Genomic DNA, 20,424 nt, shown 5'->3' on the forward strand with positions numbered 1-20,424 from the left:
GGATATAAGTAAATAGATAGATAAACAAAATTGTTTAAGCCCATTTTCGAGCAAATAACAAGTTCTGATTATTATCCTCCTTCAAGCTCTGTAATTTTTAATGGTAGGAATTAAATATGAAACAAAACCTCTGGAGAACCGTAATTATTAACAGAAAAAAAAATGTTGAAAATTTGGTCTTGATACGTTGAACAATATAGCCTCTAGGCGAGTGAAGATATATCAGGACGAAAGGACGGACATACTCAAATCCTTTCTCTGCATGTAGGCAGAAAAGTTTAAATGAGATGAAATTTCAGTTTCTTTTTTGCACGATCACCACACTTTCTTGTCTTCTATGTCCCTCGAAAATAAAAATATAAAATGAGTCAACTACGTAAATAATAAATAAGGCACATTTCCTATTCTCCTTTATTTATAGACACATATATAATACTTATTTTGCCATATATTTTGTTAAAAGTAACTAATAAATTGGTCCTGGTGTTATTCTATTTTTCTTTTCTTGAACAAAGAAAGAAAGAGAAGATGAGGCTCTTTTTTTTATTCACAAAAAGAATTTGAAGCAAATGCACGAAAAAAGTCGTTCATACATCAGGCAATTAAAGGTAACCACAAAAACAATAAAGATTTATAATTTTTCAGAACGTGACTAATGAGACTAATTCTAGCATTTACCCAGAATTATATACTTTTCTTTTAACAAAGAAGGAATAAAGAAAGTAAAAAAAAGTTAACTATTAAAATATTTTCTGTCAGTTTAGTGAAGTGAACAATAAAACATGAAACAGGCAAATAATAATAATAATTGGAATCTGAGTTAAAAATAAGTTAATTATTATATTTCAAGGAAAGAAAAGTTTGAGACTTGTTTGAGCACTCGTACATGGAAAAAGATAAATAAATAGTATTACACTCTTTAACGGCTCTGGCTGTCTCTGGTGTGGGCAGGAATCTATCTTGGGGAGAGTTCAACTAGAGGCTGTTCGTAGCAAGTGAAATAAAGTAATCTTTTCGGATTTATACACAGTATATGTAATTGTGTTTATGTAACATGTATATGAGAGTCTGTGTCTATTTAACTGTTCCCAATTAGGAGACTTGTGATGTAGTTACGGGGTGGTGGAGTTGTGATGGCGTTTGTTGAACATATACACTTCAGGTGATATTTATATAGATACTAAATCTGAATCTCAGTTCCTGGCAAATTTTATAATAAGCTAATGTTGCTGAAAAGCACCCTCTCCGAATAGCCTATTCGCATTCGAGCATCGAATCCTACATGGTTCCAATACTGTAAGAGGTCACTGGTTCGTTTTATCTTAAAAGTTAATCTTCATAATAATTTACACGCCTTGTATCACTTTCTTAACTGTCGTTTAATATTTGATCACTTGTAAGCGTACATAATGGACTTTTCTACACAAGATGTCTACGTATTAGTACAATTATTTATGTCGTTACTATAGAAACATCAACACTTATTTTTGTTACTGATTACATAAATAATCTCTATATATCTTTCTTTCTCTTTTATACATTATAATGTTCACATAATTCGCCTCTGATCCCCTTTCTGAAAATAGGCACAGATTGCCAATGAAACATACAACGTTAGCGTTGTAATACGATGAAATTACATTACCTAGAATAAACTCGGAAGAAAGTTATAAAAATTAACGTTTCCTAGATCATGATTTCGTATTCATTTTTATATAGCTTGTGGCAATCTACCAGTCCCTTACTATACTTACTGGACTTACACTTCGCACATTTAACTCCTGATTGTTCATATTACATTGTCTTCCTTATTTATCATCATGAGTAATTTTGGTCATATAATTATCCACAATTGTACATGAAATGTTAAAGAATTAGTGGATCATATCCACTGTTTTTCATAAGCTTAAAGTCTCCCCTGAATATTTTTCATTCAAGTACTCCATTGTACAAGTATTTCATTAATACGAGGGTATTTCCAAAAATTTTCGGTCTGATTCGGAGTGAATAAAGTACCATTGCACTGATAAAATGTTCATGGCATATAGTTGAACTCGCTTACTGCATTACAATGCTCCAGTTCACACTGCTGTTCGAGAGACTGCAGTGCAAGACTATGGCTTCGAGGAGATTCAGCTTCCACCGTACAGCTCAGATTTAGCACTAAGCCTTGGCAACAACAGTCATGTGTACTGAAGCATTGTCATTCAGTAAGTGAGCTCAACGTATAGCGATTGGTTCAAATGAGTGCCTCCGACGAACTGACGCTGATGGACAGTTTACTCTAATACATTATTTCTTTCATAGGTGGCACTGTATGCCATGAACAATTTGTTACCAATGGCGTAATAATTCAGTGTCAAGCCGGGAACTTTTGAAAATACCTTCTTAATAATTGTTGAAGGTATGAGTTAGATGGCGTAGTAGTCAAATACTATGGGAAGTGGTTGAGGAACAAGGTACATACTTTACTGTAAAAGTTGTAGTTGATTCTGTGAAAGCAATTTTGAGTCTACATTAATCTAAAGCTAAAGATAATTCGTGATTAAGATAATTTGGGGGATTAGATTGTAATCGTTGAAGACTTCATTTTGAAGCGAAGTGATGTTCGAAAAGATTCATGTAAAGTTCAGGATTGTGACTATATCCTAGTTGCGATTAAGCCGGATAAAGAGTAATCCAGATCAGTGTTTCTCAACCTTATTTGACTGACGACACACTTTACTGAAAGTTCACATCATGATACACTTGTTTGGTATTTTTGTTATAAATAATAATAATAATATCTATTGTGAAACCAATTAGTTTTTATAATGACTCTATATAGCACTGAGCATTATTGCTAGTGCTGGAGGAGTTGACTGGTATGGTTTGTCTCGATTTTAACTAATTATTATTAAATTCTTTATGATTTTTATGTTCTAAAATTTAGCAAGACACCATAGGGGACTGCGTGACATACCAGTGTGCCGTGACACGTCGGTTGAAAACCATTGATCTAGACATTGTCGAAATTGGTTACTGTGATACTGTAGTTCTGTGACCGAATTCTAGTGGATTGATATTGTACAATTCAGTATTTTCAGATGTACCAATATATCTTTACCAAGTTTACATTAATAATAATAATAATAATAATAATAATAATAATAATAATAATAATAATAATAATAATAATAATAATAATAATAATAATAATAATAAAGTTTTAAATTTTGAAGAATTAAAATAGAAAAACAAAATAAATATATTCATTCTACAGATTTGGAGCACCACCTTAATCTATTCCTAAATACCGTATTCATACATAACTGTATCTCCTACTCTGCTACTTTAACTGTGTCTTGGCACTGTTTTCTTGAATTCATTCTTTATAAATTATTATTGATATTAACGCACTTAGATCCATGAAATAATTTTTGCAACACTGCCGAAGAAAGAACCCAACCCTTTAATGTCTAGCAGGGCATTCTTCAACATTAAGAGTTCTCCCTGCTGACATAGGGGATAAAATGCGAGGCTTTGATACATTGGGCCCTGAGTTCTATTCCCGGTCGGAGAGCATTGAAATTTTAATTAAATTACGCTGGTTCGGATTTCATCTTGAACTGTAGGTCCACGTTCTATTTAGCCTCATTGCTGAAAAGGGACGCGTAACTACAACCAATCAATCCAACAAAAGCCCATTGTCCTTAATAAGTAAGTTCTCGCATAAGTATTTGTAACTTTTGCAGGAATTCTATTAACACATCTCCCAACATTAGATTGGTAAGGGTCACTTTCTATTTTGTTAATTGGCCACATTTGTATATACAAGAGACTATTTTATGTAGAATTACGAAGGTCAAAATAAACGAGTTGCACATAACGTATTTATTTATTTTTAAAAAGTGCAGAAATGGTACTTTGATTATAGTAAAAAGAAATTATGATATAGAGTGAAGATAGTAACAAAATTGATGACCTGATGGTGATGAACCGGAAGATGATTATTATTTCGGAATTAGAATGGCAGGTGTGTACTCATCATGGGTCTATCCTTGTGCAATGTCTGCATTCCAAGTTTTTTTTCTTTATTTATTTCTTTTCGCCCTTAAAACTACATCTTAAGAACAGTACAAGAAAATTCTTCTATGAGGCAACAGATTAAACTTAGACAATACGCTTTAAAAAAATAATCATCACTTTACATCTGAGGACACTAAGCACAGGAAATATGTCCCCTGCTTATGCATGTCGATAATCACGCTTTGTTACTTCAGAAAGGAAATAAGGCTTAAAAAGTACTTATATTATTAATTTTACGCCTGACTCCAAACTGTAAGTTGAGTAAAAAAAAAAAAAATCTCTGCTCGTGTGAGCTTACGATGTACTAATATACTAAGGCCGCTGCTAAGCAAAGCAAGCTTGAAAAATGTTCTTATCCGGTCGCTTTATCTCCTCCTCCTCCCTCCTCTCTATGTCTCTTTGGCCTCAGCTCCGTAATGGAAGGAACAATCATTATATATAATGGAAAAAGAGGAGGCCCTTTTTAAGATAGCTTCTGTTTTAATAACATAGCCGCGCACAGCAACACACACTCACAAATTGCGCCGACCTTCACTGGACTAGAAGATGACCCTGCAACAACTCTCCCCAAAAACACAGCATCGCAGTCAAGTAGATCGCCACACGCTGTAATTATGCCAATTTCTTAACAATTTCCTTCGCCACAATCTTTTTACTATGTGGTCAACAGTGCCTTGTTTTATTTCCATAGAGAAATTAGAGGTGAACCTTTATTGTATATGTGTATGTATGAGTGTGTGTGTGTGTGTGTGCACTTTGGGCTTCCACAACCGATCTTTTAATTTGCTCCTAACGAATCTGATATGCATTTATGTTTTCTCCTTTTTCTTTTTGCTAGCTTCTCCTTTTTGTTATTCTTGTTTCGTTGAGAAGAGAAGGGAAGACTTTTGATAAAAAGAACAAAAAGCATATGATAATTCAAGATGGAATCAAAGATTAAGGGTATAGAGAAACAATAGGAAAAGAAAGGGGAGATAAGAGGAATCTAAACTTAAAAAGAAAGGAACGCGATTGACGTTTTTGGTACGTACAAGCTGAATGGATTCTTGATCATGAACTGTTATTAACAAATAAAATAAAATAAAATAAAATAAAATAAAAATAGATACATTATCAGTATATATCAGATTAAAAGGAAAGATCTTATTCAAAAAGTTATTTCTCCCTTTTTTATAAGAATAAAAGTGGGCTACTTTCCTGTACCGAGAATGATTTATGATGAAAGGAAGTCAAGAATGAATGACTTACAGAATGAATGAATGAATTGAACTTTTCAATACGATAAACACTACTTTTTATTTTTTTTTTTATTTTTGTCGTTCATAGTTTAACTACACAACTTGAGAGCATGGTTTCTTTGCGTTAACACTTACAACTTAATGTGCCATACGAAAAACTTTTATCCTAATTTCAGAGTCAACTTATATTCCTGGAAAGTGCTGAAGTCTGTCAGTTGTTATTTTGAATGATAACTTCAAATTCAACCCTACGTACTCACCTTCCTCTAGGAGTGGATATATTGGATTTAAAAATTTTAAATGGTAATATAATTCCAGTAATATTGGTGGAAAGATAAAATATAATTAATCTTTCTGGAACTATTATTATTTTATTATTGCCTTACGTTATGAATTTATGAAGAAATCATGCTTCAAAGGTTTAATGAAGGTAAAAATTCTACAAATAGTCTAAACATCGGAGTTTAAAAATTGAGTTCTAAGGGCAAATCATGTAACGATTTAGCATCCGATATTTTTTGAATATATACCCGTCACTGCTCACAAAAATGTCAGAGGCAAGAAAAAACACCTCACAGGATGGGAGGGGAGGGGGAGAAAGCCGAAAGGATGGGTCATGATAAGGGCTATTTTCTGATCAATGGATTATTATGAAAGTTGATACCTGTAATCTACACCATATTCCGCCTGAAAGGTCGTTTAGATTATGTTGAGATCATTTAAGGTTGTCCCTTTAGGGCATCCGGAAGTTACCCCTTACTCCAAACTTAGAAAACTCGAGGTGGGTGCGTGATAAACGAATTTTCGTGGAAAGCGGCAACATGACGGGAAAATTTGCAATAATGTTTTGTTCCATTGATAAAAGCACATAAAATAACCAAATAGCAAGACCACAGGTTTATTTGTTACATTATGAGAGCAATTTGTTTAGGAAAAAGCTTGTTCCTTGAGCCTGTATTTTCACATCAATATTCATTTTCGGAGTTGTATTAGCAACAGAGCGGACACGTAGAACAACACCAAAACTATGTTAAACTGTAGTTTGATATATCTACTTGAACATACTACAAACTCAGGTTGTTCTGGAAATCCGCTATGCATTAAAAAAACTTTGTACTTTAAGTTACATGTATATGTATAATATTAATCCACAGTGAAGCAAAAATAGTCAATTCTGCAAACAATAAATTATCAAAGGAAAATATGTGAAGACATCGGAGTTAAATATCATCCTGAAGAATGCTTAATCGTCTTCTGCATAGTCAGTCCAGTCATCATCCACCTTACTCTGGGCATCTTCGACGTAACACCATTCATCTATAACGCCGCTTTGATATTCTTTCCTGTTCGTGCTTTTGGGAGGAAGGAGACGTTGTTTCTAATAAGCTCACAATAGTATTATAAATATGACAAACAGGGAACTTTCGATAAATGGTAGTTGTTGTTGTTAAGAAAATTGTGGTGTGAAAATGTTACTTCAAGTGTGCTCGTGAGGTATATAACAGAGTGTGTTGAATACAAGTTAGGTGTCGTTGTGGTCAGTTAGTCTTACAAGGAGAAGGCAGACTTTGGTAAGTGAACTTCGGGGCCATTTTTTGCGAGGAGGTAGTGCACATTTAAAGACTTAATATTACAAACTGGAAGAGCGCAATGGGCAAAAATAAGGGAGAAAAACCGTCTTCAAAAGTTTTCTACTCGCCACATATACTGTTCGACGCGCAAATTTATCAAGTGACAACTCTTTAAATGTGGACTACCACCTCGCAAAAATGGCCTCGAAGTTCACTTACCAAAGTGTGCCTTCTCCTTGTTAGTACTAATCAGGAGTCAAAAGGAACATGGGAATAATGGCAGATAATGTCAGTGTAACTGTATAAAAATATAGCCTAGCGTGTGCTAAAGTTAATTATATAGTGTGGATAGTGTAAATAGCAATTATATTGTTCATTTCTGTTTTGTATAGACTATACTAGTCAATAAAAGACCCCCTTCGAAGTCAATGTGTGTTGGAATGTAGAAGTGTGGATAGTGGAACTACCACTTAACGTTGTCATTCAACGTGTGTGGGTATAATACTGTTAGACACAATGCCTCCAAAATCGAAGACAGTGAAATGTGTCTAGTGCAGTAAACATGTGAAGAACGCGACACTAAGCAGACATGTTACCCGAACATATACAGCGGGATGTGGAACGAAAGAATTTGTGTGCCTTTGCTGTTACAAGGAGATACCAAAGAAACCCAAAACAACTAAAACTACTACGCAGGACACAACGTCCGACTAGCTCGCATTCTCGACCCAAAAGAAGCCATCAATCTGTATCGCAACGCCAAAGACAAACCATCAAGCCAACCCTTAACGCCAACCTATGATCAACCATCAGATCCACCCTCAACACCGATCAGAGACAAACCAGCGGAAGGTCACAGTAAACTGTTTACCAAACGAGGTTTCATGAAAAACACGGATCAGGATCCAGAGTTTGTTCCAGGAGCAAATCAGAAGTATGTAAAAAGCCCAACAACGATAACACTTCCCTGAAGAGGACCTCTTCTGCTCACAACAAATGCATTATTTGCCCAAACAGTTCACAGTTGATTGTACTTCCCGCTCAGGCAAAAGCGACTTATGATGGTCGTCGGCAGTGACGGGTATGTGCTATCTATGTTGGGCCCTTACTGGGCTAAAAGTTCCGATGCAGTGATTACGGACAAAATGCTTCGTGCCGATGTTGAAGAAATATGTGCCTGGTTAAAACAAGACGATGTATCCGTCGTAGGCCGGGGTTTCATAAACTCACTGCACCTACTGGAAGACATCGGATTCCATAGTCAAATGTCGTGCTTCTTTCCAAAGACACAGAAGCAACATACAACACTGGAAGCCAACCAGTCTCGTATGATAACAAAAATAAGATGAGTTGTCGAATCCACCAATTCCAGAATGAAGAGATGGAAGGTCCTGGAACACATTATGCCTAATACCCAAATTCCATTTATTGGGGACTATGTGCGAATTGTTTGTGCGCTTTGCAATATATTTCGGCCTCCACTCATACTTGACACCTCCCGCAACGACTATATTACATGAAAGATGGGGCTATTCTTCAGAAAGAAAACGAACTCCAACCAATGGTAAACAATAAAGGTTGGGACCGCAAGAACAGCAAAATGAAAGGTTTTCGATGGATGCGGTAGATTTCCCGAACTTTCCTGTATTGTCCGAAGAGATGCTGCGTGAACTAACTCTCGGCGTATACAAGCTCAAACAAGTAAAAAGCTATACTAGAGAGATGTGAACACTGGAGGCGCCTATGAATTCTTTCTTAATCAGCAAGACGATGATATCATTCGTGTTAAAATCTAATCTCGCCACACAGATTCCCGCACCTACACTCGGCGGATAAAGTATGATTGCTGATATCCTGGGATAGTATTATCAGTGCAATTCCGGTGCTAGGGTGATAGGCTGCTGTGCTCATGTAACTTCGGTTTTGTGGTACCTTGCGTTTCGCAAACATGACCCAACACGCCCTTTGCGATTCAGAAGTGATGGCTCCAGAGTTTTGAGTTTTCCTTGAATACGGCTCCACTGCTGACAGTACACAATTGCATTAATGCTCTGACCAGCTGATAGCAGTTCCCGATGCACGATGCCGCAAGCAGTCCATCAAACACACAGAAGGACCTTCTTCTGGTACAGCGCTGGTTTCGGCTGTTTCGGAACCGGTTCATGGGATGCTAACCGATGACGGCGCCGTTGTCCTTCGTACATTACCCACTTCTCATCACATGTCTATAGTCTATCCAGAAATGTCTCCTTCCTCAGATGAGAATCCAAAGAAAGACAGGTGTCTGCTCGCGATGTCTTCTGGCCTGGAGTCAAATCATGTGGGACCCATCGACTCAACTTGTAGTGCTTCCCAAGTTGATAGAAATGGTGCCGAATAGTTTCTCCACTCACACTGAATTGTCCCAGTTCCTCACATGTCTGACCGCTGTTCGTCTCAATTGCTACCTGAAGATCTTCATTTTGTACATATGTAGGTCTTCCGGCACGTAGTGTGATTTCGAGTGTCTCGTCACCGTCTTTAAACATGTTAAACCACTATTGCACTGTCTGCGTAGTCACGACACCCTCACGAAAGTCCTGGCATATCTTCCGCCCCGTTGCAGCGCCTTTGACTTCAGTTTGATGTCGTACAGTATACACGCCCTTATGACGCTCTGGGAAAGTCCCATGTAGTATGTTGGATATACCCACACCAACAAGTGACCTTCAACTTATTTCCATTCACATTTAACTCACGGTGTGAGGGCCAATTGAACACAGATCTCCACAAAGAAACGACAGAACTTTCTTGATTAGCTTTATATCTCGAAAAAGATGAAATTTGTGATGTCTTGAATGCATCATTCAGTCTTCATCACTCTGTTCATTAACTGGTATTGAATTTTTTTGACTCGCTCGGACAGGAGTGCACAAGAAACTTGTATTCTTACACTTGTATTTCAAACTTACTTTTTATATGTTGCTTCAGTGCATCACTAGTTGGAGGTAATTCCTCCAGGTTGCATATTCCTAAAAGTAGGACCCTAGCTTCATCACAGATCTTCGCATTAATTTTGAGGAGCTTTGTGAAAACCAGTTCTGCAGATTCAATAACTCTAGCTGATAAAGGAATCTGTCCTAAGGAAAATTAAAGGTTGAAATGTAAATAGAAGAATGGCGGTTTCTTGTACACTCCAATGTGTAATTGTCCGAGCGAGTATAAAAAATCAACACCAGTTAATGGACAAAATAATGAAGAAGACTGAATGATGCATTAAAGATATCACAAATTTCTTTATCTTTTTAGGATATAAGAGTGGCATAACATTATTGAGAACTAATTCTAAAAATCAAATAATGTGTTCTCTTGTGTAGAGATTTCTTAAGTATATGGATCCATTCTATTACGTTTCTTATTATAGATTCATAGATTTATTGTATTATAGCAACTGTACACAATCTTAATAATAGGCAAGTGCTTCTTCTGTAAATAAGATTTAACAGTTTAAAAACTAATCATTTATAAAATGTGTTACGCATATTTTATTTTTTGCTTTTTTTTCTCTTACCGTTACAGTAAGTATTAAGAGCGAAAGGTGGTAATGTATATAGAAAACGTGAATGGCAAATTGTTCATGATTCGCTCTTGAAGGCAATTTGAAATCAGGTTTCTGCTCTATTTCAGTATCATTGTAGTGCATCAAAAACAACCCTTGTCGAAACAAGATTTTTTTTTTTCAGAAAAATGAATAGAAAGCTGCATGTTTGTGTATGTTTTATAAGGTATCAGAGACACGTGTAAAGGAACAGATTTGCAGAATTTCTCATACAATGTAGTAGAGAAAGCTCTCTTTTCATTCTTCAAAGAAATTTTGTGTTTTGACAAGAGTTATTTTCCGAAAAGCTCCTGAATTGATATTAAAAAAATAGATATTTCAAATTAGATTATAGACAGACTTAATCATCAGGATTATATACTTGCAGGCAGACAAGATTATATATACCATATTCTCCGCGCTCATGTATAAGCCTTCTCGTAGAAAAAATTCTTGAGTGCGGGATTGTTATCGCAGAGGAATCTTTTGTTCGTTTACCGTAGTTGTTGATTCAAATCAACAATAGCGGTATTTGAGTTAACGTGTTGAATTGTTGTTTCTTCTGATTATGGCCTTGTGGATTTGTTTTCTATACGTGTTTCTTGTGATGTACGGTAAATACCGTACAACAAACGCAAGAAAATAATACCGTAATTATCTTTAAGCCATTTTAAATCATTCGCGTGTATAAGCCGCACCCTACATTTCGTTTGCTTTTTCGTGAAAAAAGTGCGGCTTATACACGCGAGAATACAGTATATATATATATATATATATATATATATATATATATATATATATATATATATATATATATATATATCGGGTGTTGCAAAATAAGTGTTACAACTCTTGGGAGGTGATTCCTGCCACTGAGACAAGAAAAAAAGAAGAAATGAACTTTCGGCTATCGGACATAGTTTCGGATCTACAAGGTGCCGAAAGCGTGGGAAAATGACTTTCGGACGCCAATAGTTCGGAAACTATCCAACGTAAAGAGGGCGGGTAAAAAATTCACTGAAGAAGTCATACCTGCTGTATTGAATTTTGCATGTTTCACAATCCTACCATTCACGCGCAAGGGATTCCCAAAGGAACGTAGGGAGTCCCGGATATTCTGCCAAATGAAAATTGGTCTAAATGGATATGAATTGGTAGGGTTTCTACTAGGTAACAATAATTCGTTTGTATTAAGTCGATATCTGGAACAAATACAAAATGGCGGACACCTTCATGCCCGTTGTGTGTGGTTGCATAATCGCCAGGTAAGGATGCTGCCCAACAGTGAGGTTCTGAGTATTAAGTGTAGCGAATTTGTACTCAAATCCTCTAGAAAGACATCTGGAGTGTTGGTAGAGCACAACAGAGAAGTAGGGTGATTCACATGTGTGAAAACACTTAAGAAAAAATACCCAGAAAAAAGGAAATTACTAACAAGTAACACTTCACATCGTTGCTGCCGGTCTGACGCTAAACTATACATTTTCGGAAAGCACTAGTCCTAAATAGGATAACTACACAGTGCGACGGTCAGACGTTGCCGCGTTCAGGACTTATGGAGCGTCAAACATTAACATGGGGTTTATGAGAGTAACCATAGCAGTCGTATTATTTCATGCTAATTCGTCTTGCATTTGAACTCTGTGCTAACATGTGTGTTGTAGCAGTCGTATTATTTCATGCTAATTCGTCTTGCATTTGTACTCTGTGCTAACATTTGTGTTGTTTTTGTGTTTTTTAGGTATGCGTTGTAAGATGGATCCGAAAGTGGTCGTTTGGGCTCTGGTGGCCGAGATCGGGACAAATGAGCGCAATCCAAATTTGGAAGAGCAAAGGATGGTGGCACACATCAAGTCTCTTTTGACCAGCGGGATGGAAGTCGTTGAAGAGATTCGTACGCTCGGCTTCGGTGACAGTGATGGTGACCAGGGGGACGGAGACATGGATTTTGGAGACGAGGAAGACCAAGAGCAGGAGGATGCAGAGATGCCTTCGTCATCGCAGCAGTCTCATACGTCTTCCGCATCTGGCTCATCAGCGTCAGAATACCTGCCCTCTCCTGTGAAGAAGCCGAAGTTCCAGGATCAGCCTCCAGAAGACTCCAAAATGACACCAGAGCAGTGGCGCGAGTACAAGGCAAAAGCCTATGCCTACTGGACGGTAAATCCAAAAACAGGTAGGCCTTGGAACACAAAGACCGGTCGTGCTACCCACTCGACTCTGCATAATCAGTTCAGGTATATTCGGAACATTGGCGTGCTACGTCACTTTGGGGCAACACAAGGCAAAGATGACAAGAAGACGCTGATGGCAGAGATCAATGAGGCAGTTCGGGGCATGTTCGCGGAGAAACAGCACACTGCTATCATTCACGATCGAACGTTGCGAATTTGGGCTAGGCAAACAGCTAATGAACTGGACCCTAACAAGAGTCTCAAGTTCAAGGCATCACCGTCGTGGGTGTACAGATTCAAGAAGCGCAACAACATCGTGGACCGTGCAATCACCCACAGGGTCGGCAGGACCTGGCAACTGAAAGAGTTGGACTTGCAGCAGCAGGCTGATGCTTTCGTATTAGCGACTCGCGAGCTCATTGCAAGCGAAAGCATCCCACCAACGCAGGTTGCCAATGCAGATCAGAGTAGCTTCAAGAAGTTGTTGCAGAGTACTCGCACTCTCCGTACCAAAGGAACAACAGTCGTGCGAGCGGTTGTGGGATCCATGAGCGCAACAACCCACAGCTACATGATCATGCCCGTGATCACCATGGCCGGAGAGATTCTGCGGCCGATGTATGTACTGGTGTCGGAACCAAGTGGAAAGTTTCCGGGAAACAAGCCTGCAGATCCACCGAACATCAAATCATTTGCTGGCAAAACGTCCAACATGAACAGGGACGACCTTAAGGACTTCTACGAGCAAGTGTTCTGGCCAAGCATGCCTGATGATCGGAAGAAGATCGTTTTGCTATTGGACTCGTGGACTCTGAACAAGGACGACAATCTATCGAACGCACTGAAGCCTGCCGACGTTGCGTTGCACAAGAGACTGATTCCTGGTGGTTGCACTGGAAAGATTCAGCCTTTAGATGTGCATTTCTTCCGTCAGTACAAGTCCTTTGTACGCTTTGTGACCGACACACTGGCCATGGACAGTGTCATGGATATCTGGCATCGCGATCGATTCCTGGCACTACAGTCGTTTTCACTCTACCAGTTCAGCGCACCCCGATTCAAGAACCTGATCCGGTACGCTTTCCACAAGGCTGGCTATCTGGACGAGGAGCCGGGAATGTGGATCTCTCCGCACGAGTACTGCTTTGACTCCCTCGACGAAGGTGACGTGTGCTTCACGTGCGGCGAACTACCGTTCGTCAAGTGTGCACACTGTGAGCGCACTCTTTGCATCTCTCATGCTCTGTTCGACGATTTGCACATTGATTGTACCCTTTAACTTACTCAAACAAGTGCTCAATCAGACAACGTCGATTCAAACGTCACAAACCTTGTGTTCTTCTTCGTTTCCTGTAACTCTCATAAACCCCATGTTAATGTTTGACGCTCCATAAGTCCTGAACGCGGCAACGTCTGACCGTCGCACTGTGTAGTTATCCTATTTAGGACTAGTGCTTTCCGAAAATGTATAGTTTAGCGTCAGACCGGCAGCAACGATGTGAAGTGTTACTTGTAAGTAAACGTGAGTTCAAAGCATCGGAAATGTAAGGAATAGCATCAAGAACATGAAAAGCATTGCCAATTTACCAATAATATTCCATCAATCCGATGCAATATGGTGTGCACGGTTGCATACCAATAAGGATGCAACAACTGAGGCCAAGTTGAAATTGTGCAAGGGGACTCACTAAGAAACTGGGTAAACTAAAGGAATGTCACTAATGGGATCGCATGATCGATATTGAAATGTGGCCAATGTGTGTGTTGACATCAACATGTAGCTAATGGACAAATGTCAACATGTCTCACTACTGCTGGGACACCGTCTTACGTGGTGACTCAGTGGCAGAGCGTTCACCTCTGGTGCTTGGGGTCCCGGGTTTAATCCCAGCCCCCGCCAAGCTAACTTTGTGGTAGACAAACACCGTGTGCGTGAGTTTTCTCGGGGTTCTCCCGTTTCCTCCCACATTCTTCATTCCACCCTTTCATTCATTTCTCATAATCACCGTCTCCTTTAACCTAGCCGGCATAACCGTGGGACGTAAAACTTAAAGATTTCATTTCATTTTTTTTTCACCGTCTCAGTGCGAAAACTAGGAAAGTAACGTTGTACATTCTGCTATTACATCTGGTGCAGTTTTCGGTAGAACGTAACTAGAACACGATTGTATCAATGTCCCTCTTTGTTTGTCTTTCTAGAACATTTAAGTGCAAATTCGCTACACTTAATACTCAGAATATCACTGTTGGCCAGCATCCGTACCTGGCGATAATGCAACCACACACAACGGGCATGAAGGTGTTCGCCATTTTGTATTTGTTCCAGATATCGACTCAATACAAACGAAGTATTGTTACCTAGTAGAAACCCTACCAATTCATATCCATTTAGACCAATTTTCATTTGGCAGATTATCCGGGACTCCCTACGTTCCTTTGGGGAATCCCTTGCGCGTGCATGGTAGGATTATGAAACATGCAAAATTCAATACAGCAGGTATGACTTCTTCAGTGAATTTTTTACCCGCCCTCTTTACGTTGGATAGTTTCCGAACTATTGGCGTCCGAAAGTCATTTTCCCACGCTTTCGGCACCTTGTAGATCCGAAACTATGTCCGATAGCCGAAAGTTCAAGAGAACTTTTTTTCTTGTCTCAGTGGCAGGAGTCTCCTCCCAAGAGTTGTAACACTTATTTTGCAACACCCGATATATATATATATATATATATATATATATATATATATATATATATATATATATATATATATATATATATACAGTGGCAGATCCAGGATATGATCAAGGGAGGGGCTAAACCATAATTTTCCGCTTTATCCAGTGCAAAACAGGATTGAAGTCCATTTTATCCAGTGTATACCTCAGGGTCAAGGGGGGGGGCTATAGCCCCTATAGCCCCCCCTTGGATCCGCCCTTGTATATATATATATATATATATATATATATATATATATATAATCGTCAGCTGCTAATATCTACCGTTTGTGGGAATGTAACTCTTGGACTGCGCCGTGGTCAGTTTCATACACGACAGAATGAAGTCGCTTATCGCTTATAGCTCAGGCACGATTAGCCCTACACTAATATGAATATACATTTTTTGAAAGAGCATCAAATGACGAAAAAGTTTTAGAGGAAACATTTTATGGAATCCGACCATGTAAAAGATCAATGGCTTAAAAACTGAAGTCACGCGCAACCAATACAGAGTAAAAATGAAAATAACAAGAAAAAACATTATTTTTAGCTCAGAAATGTACTAGAATGTAGAAGACACTTAGACAAATAAAATGAAAAATGTTTGGATGCTCTAACCGCAATGGTTACGAAGATATAGTGATAACAGAAACGGCTAGAATTTCGGCTTTCTCCCCCTCCCCTCCCGTGAGATGTTTTTTCTTGCATCCGGCACTTTTGTAGTCAGTGATGGGTATATATTCAAAAAATATCGGATGCCAAATTGTTACATGATTTGCCCTTAAACTCGAAAAGAAGAGCACTTTTGTGAAGTTGATGCCTAGGCTAATAAATTAATTACAAGAGAAATTTAACGTTTTCTATTAACTTTTAGCTCAAGTTTAGGCTGTCTGTCTATGAGTTCACACACAGGGACATACTTCAAGGGGCTTATATTCAGACCTCATACTCGTATTCTCCCTAGCTCGGGCTCTTTGTCGTAGTAAGGCTCATCATAGCCCGATGTTGTACACTATCTCACAAGATTAGCGTTCGCCAAGGGCTGGGCTCGCTATCAATCGGGATGGCACTCACTCGTTCTCGCGCCCACTATCCTCGTTGGGGCTTGCGTTTACTCGGACTTCTGGTCCGCTCTCGACTTATTTAGCGCTTATGCTCGAACGTGCTCTCGCGCTCAATTATCGAGTTCGAGGTTGATTAGCTCGAGAGCCGGACTCGTGAATTTGGACATCTCTACAAAGTGCATTACAATCTGTATATGATCGTATCGTTAGGCGAAAATAAAGTGATCATAATTGTGTTTTCCAGATATATAATGACATGAAGAAGTGTTTTAAATATTGTTATTCTACTGGAATCAAATTTCGAGAATTACCGTTTTTTTTTAGAGGGAGGGGAATCACCGAACATTTTTTAAATATTGTTTAACCCATTTTCTCCACATAATCTGTTTTATAAATATTTAAATTCTGTTTTTTCTAAGGTATAACTTGTATATGAAACATGAAAATTCGTCGTTACAAAAACAACCTCACCATTATATGGCATTCTGCAGAGCTACTAGATTGGATTAGAACACAAATTTCTAAGATTTTGTATTATGTTAACCTCCTTACTTATTCTTGGCCTACCTAAATGTCCTTATCTTTCACAGGCCTCCTGCTTGGTACTATATAAATAATGGAAATCGTATTTACAACTTTGGGACAGTCAGAGTAGCTGATTGCTACAATTCAGCTTTTGAAACAAATGAATAGACCCTCCCGCTCATAACTTCGGCTTTCTGAATTAAAAATGAATTGCTTTCCAGGTTTCTATAATATGAATAATTGCTCAATTTAAGAGTTGAACCCTAATTAATTCGACTGTAAGGAGAAAACGTTAAAGGCAAAAGGAGAAGGAGTTGTGATTTTGTTTAATATATATATTAAAACATAATTCATATGTTGTAATGCACTACATTACGTAGCTGCGGTATATATAACTTCATTTGCGGTATATATAACTGCGGTATATAGAACTTGCTTCATTTATTTCTGTTACTTTGTGTTGACGGTGCACCATTACAGCCTTGAATATGATATCATGCAGTATGCCAGTTTTTTACTTTTATGTTCTTTTGCCATATTTTATGATTGTTTTCAACATGTCACTTGTATATTTACTTGGAGGCAACGTCCTAATGGTCTATTTCTATTAAAGAATACGCATGTTACTCTGTAATAGAATGGAGGGAAACTGGATTTCCCTTATAAGGAGACCCGAAGAACTAAAGATCTAGGTTCAACTCTTTGGCCTTAGGTTCTGGAAGGCAGTCTAGGTTTCTGTGACCAGAAGTGTACCAAATACAAAAGTTTGTAATTATTCTTTCGTTCCGAAGATTGAAACACAAGTTTGTTTGTACTTTTTCAAGCTTTTTTTCTTGTTTATTTCTCTTTACCGTAATTATCTTATTTGTAGTTTACGCCTTTTGTCTGAGTTTCTCCCTGTATCTATTCTTTTTTTCAGTTAAAAAAAAAAACGGATAAACATACAAAAGGATAGAAACACGCCACCTTCCTCCGCGGAGGACCTCAGGTTCTGAATGGTAAAAGATTAGTAGTCTGATGGTGGATTTGTATTGTAGAATACCAGAGACGCGTGAAATCTTAATCATAGATGGTATGAAAAGGACTTCCTTGTTTGGACAGCTCCCTAGCAGATGACACTCGCTTTTAGAAGCACTTGCACAATGGATAACAAAGCAACAATAGACGTCGAATGAGAAGAAAGAGAGAGAGAGAGGAGAGGAGAGGTGAGAAGAATGAAAAGACGAAGATCCCGAAAAAGTTGACAATCTAGTATGTCAGCCCAAGTTCTTCTTAACCATGTACTACGTAGGCTATAGGCCAGAAAACCTTTGGCCTTTCCGAAAAAGAAAAAGAAAAAAGCGAAGTTCCTATAGTTAAATCCTCTTGGATGAAGAAAAACATAAACTGTTACTCTGCCAGTTATATGAAGTATTAATTCAAGAGAAGACATCGGCGAACAGTGGCTGGGGAAGTGTTCTGTCAGTTTAGATAGTGTGGAGGCGATGAAGAATGAAAAAAAAAAGGGAGTGGGGAGGAGGATTTCCGCCAGACCTGAACTTGACTGTCATGTCCAATCTTCTCAAAATTAAGATACGAAACGTCACAGAAATACACAACTTCATCTCAACAGAATGAGACTAATAGATTTTTCTTTTCTTTATTTATATTATTTATTTTTATAAGTTCTTTTTTTTCTAAATCAAACTCGTTAAAGACATTTTTCCTACCATTGCTTCTTTTATAATTTATTCCAGTGGAGGACGTTATACTACTCGTAGCAAGACAAGTCTGTTTGTGATGCATGTAAAGATCTTTGAAACGACATGTGCTGCCACCTAAGTGACATTATCTTTCGAGAGCGAACATCAAAGTCTTCATACATATAAAAAAGATGCCTCATAAAAAGAGCAAAGTAATAACTAAAATTTAAAAAAAGAGCAGATAGAAAGAAAAGAAATTTTTATAAGGCTCTAATGATATGTCAAGACTACCGTGCACTATCTAATACAGACTTCTCGTGGATTTGAAGATTATTTTTCTTGCAAGTTTGAGAGACATTATATTGCAAGGTAGAAATGATTTCCCTCTTACTTCTTAGTCGTGTTAACTAAAGTTGCAGGTGTGAAATGTCAAAAGCATGCATACGTGTACGGTATGTTGCGTATATATATATATATATATATATATATATATATATATATATATATATATATATATATATATATATATATAATTATTGTAGATAAGTATGTCTTATAATGTTTGTTATAATAATGTGATTACTTGTCACTCCTTAATAAGTAGAAGAAAAAACCAAAATAACTTAGACGATGAATTAGTGAGACAAATAAGATTTTAAAGGGCTGTATATTATTTCTTTCTAATACATTGTCTATACGACTATAGAGTATAAAGAAACCAGATTTGGAACTAGATCCCTTAGTTCATGATTATTTTAATGTTCTAAACAAACTTCCTTCAAAGAAAAAAAATCTTTTGGCCAAAGGAGTATGTAAGTTTGTGGGTTTCTGCGTAAAAGGATGTTGCAGATAAGGCAAGTAATCATGTGGCATCAGGTGTAATCCCGAAAAATGTGGCAACGGCCCGGGAGATGAGAAAACAATATGGGCACCTGCAGAAAGTCGTCTCTCTAGTTTTAAATTGTTATAACTTCAACCAATTTTAAACTGAAAACGTTGTGCTTCCTTCAATGTTTAGATAATACATTAGAAATGGTACTTGAGAACAATCCGTTGTCATTACAATGTCGTATTTTAAATATGGCGTCCATAAATAACTTAATTAAGCGTTATGGATCTTTTTCTTTACGTTTAAAGTCAAATAACTAAGAAATTATTTGCGTACTGAGTCAAAACTATCCTGAAATAAACATTGTTGAACAATTCAAGAGCTTTTGAGTGAGTTGTGCACTGTTACTGTATCTTTAAAATTAACGCAACTTCACAGAGTGTAGTCTATTTTATGTAATGATAGGTGTAGTACTTTATGGCTTTTCATATAGGAATAGACAGATCGGTCTAAAACTTTGTGAAAGATGGAAATTCCAAGTAAATGCTAAACTCTTCTACATATGTTCTTTTCTGCCTACATATTAATACAATAAAAGTTCCAACTAGTGGTTATACAGACATATGCCCGACAATATTTAACTGTAAAATGCAGACAGAAGAAAGTAGCCAACAAGATGTTGAATACTGAAAAATTGAAAAATGAAGAAGAAATATTTTCATTGAAAAATTCGAAGAAAAATACTCAAACAAGAAAAGGATAGGTGCCGATAGTAATACGAGGTGGGGAAATATTAAACTTTGTATGAAGCAGACTGCAGAAGAAGTAGTAGGTTACCGCGACCACACAACGGATAAGAAACCATAGTTTGCAGAGCAGATGTAATAGAAAATAAGAGAAAGTAGGACGTAGAAGCAGGTTGATACCCAAGATGGCAGAAAAGTGTACAGGAAGTTAAACAACGAATTACAAAGGAAGAAA

General features: G+C 37.5%; 1 protein-coding gene across 1 annotated transcript in view; it reads right to left on the minus strand.

The window, feature by feature from the left end:
• LOC145685239 (uncharacterized) overlaps window positions 1–20,424 on the minus strand; it is a 91,508-nt gene that overhangs the window by 16,455 nt on the left and 54,629 nt on the right. The window lies entirely within an intron of this gene.

The sequence above is a fragment of the Thermobia domestica genome, chromosome 5 (genome assembly GCF_964235325.1).
Source record: "Thermobia domestica chromosome 5, izTheDome1.hap1.1, whole genome shotgun sequence".
Lineage (NCBI taxonomy): Eukaryota > Metazoa > Arthropoda > Insecta > Zygentoma > Lepismatidae > Thermobia > Thermobia domestica.